Source organism: Sinocyclocheilus grahami, unplaced genomic scaffold, assembly GCF_001515645.1.
Source record: "Sinocyclocheilus grahami isolate Dianchi unplaced genomic scaffold, SAMN03320097.WGS_v1.1 scaffold2156.1, whole genome shotgun sequence".
Classification (NCBI taxonomy): domain Eukaryota; kingdom Metazoa; phylum Chordata; class Actinopteri; order Cypriniformes; family Cyprinidae; genus Sinocyclocheilus; species Sinocyclocheilus grahami.
In genome coordinates this window covers 130,385-131,697 of record NW_015507335.1, presented here as the reverse complement: position 1 = coordinate 131,697, position 1,313 = coordinate 130,385, and the positions used below count along the sequence as shown (strand labels likewise).

Below are 1,313 nucleotides of genomic sequence, written 5' to 3'. Positions count from 1 at the left end.
GTGTGTGTGTGTGTGTGAGTGAGGGAGAGAGAGAGAGTGTGTGTGAGTGTGTGTGAGTGTGTATCACTCGTAATGTCGCTTCGTTTGATGTCATGTTCTGAAGAGTCGGCGGATGTGATGTGGTGTCTCTCATCCTGCGAGAGTGGGACTGTTACAGGCCAAACCCAAATCGGCTGTACTCTACCAGGGTACTGTGTTCACTCATGTAAAACACCATGGTAAATGCATGTTTTCTGCACAGTCCAACAAGTATCCAAGCAGCCGTCTGGGACAATGGTCAGTTATACAGTGAGTTCCCAAACTTTTTAAAGCCACTGATCCCCTTCCTGAAATACAGTGGCAGATCTGTATTCTCATTCTAAACTCTCCAAACCCCAATTTATACTGTAAAATGTTTAAACGTTTTCTATTAAGTGAACACATATATATATATATATATATATATGTATGTATGTATGTTTTCTCTCAATAGAATTACAGACATTTTCAAAACAGTGTTTCTAGGGTTCCCCAGACTAGAGTTTAAAAAACAAACACGGTTTGGAGTCCTCCAGCGGTCACAGAGAGCCGTGTCATGGCGTGTTGTTTGCTGCAGGTCATGGCGCAGGAGAGCGCGGCGCAGTACGAGCCGGTGGCGGAGATCGGCGGCGGCGCTTATGGGACGGTGTACAAGGCTCGAGACAGAGACAGCGGGCAGTTTGTGGCTCTGAAGAGTGTGAGAGTGCAGACCAATCAGGACGGCCTTCCTCTGTCCACGGTGCGAGAGGTGGCACTGCTCAAACGACTCGAGCAGTTCGACCATCCCAACATCGTCAGGTACAGAACACACACAGACACACACACACTCTCACACACAGATACGCGCATACACACACACAGACACGCGCACACAGACAGACAGACACGCGCACACAGACAGACACACTCACACACACACTCTCTCACACACACTCTCTCTCACACACACACACACACACACACACTCACACTCTCTCTCTCTCACACTCACACTCTCTCTCTCACACACACACACTCACTCTCTCTCACACACACACACTCATCAGGACGGCCTTCCTCTGGCCACGGTGCGAGAGGTGGCACTGCTCAAACGACTCGAGCAGTTCGACCATCCCAACATCGTCAGGTACAGAACACACACAGACACACACACACTCTCACACACAGACACGCGCATACACACACACAGACACGCGCACACAGACAGACAGACACGCGCACACAGACAGACAGACACACAGACTCACACTCACACACTCACACACACACTCTCTCACACACACTCTCTCTCACAC

The 1,313-nt window shown here is 49.7% G+C and overlaps 1 pseudogene; it reads left to right on the top strand.

Annotated features, from left to right (window-relative positions):
• Positions 1-52: 52 nt before the first annotated feature.
• Positions 53-1,313, top strand: part of LOC107574233 (cyclin-dependent kinase 4-like) — a 7,737-nt pseudogene continuing 6,476 nt past the window's right edge.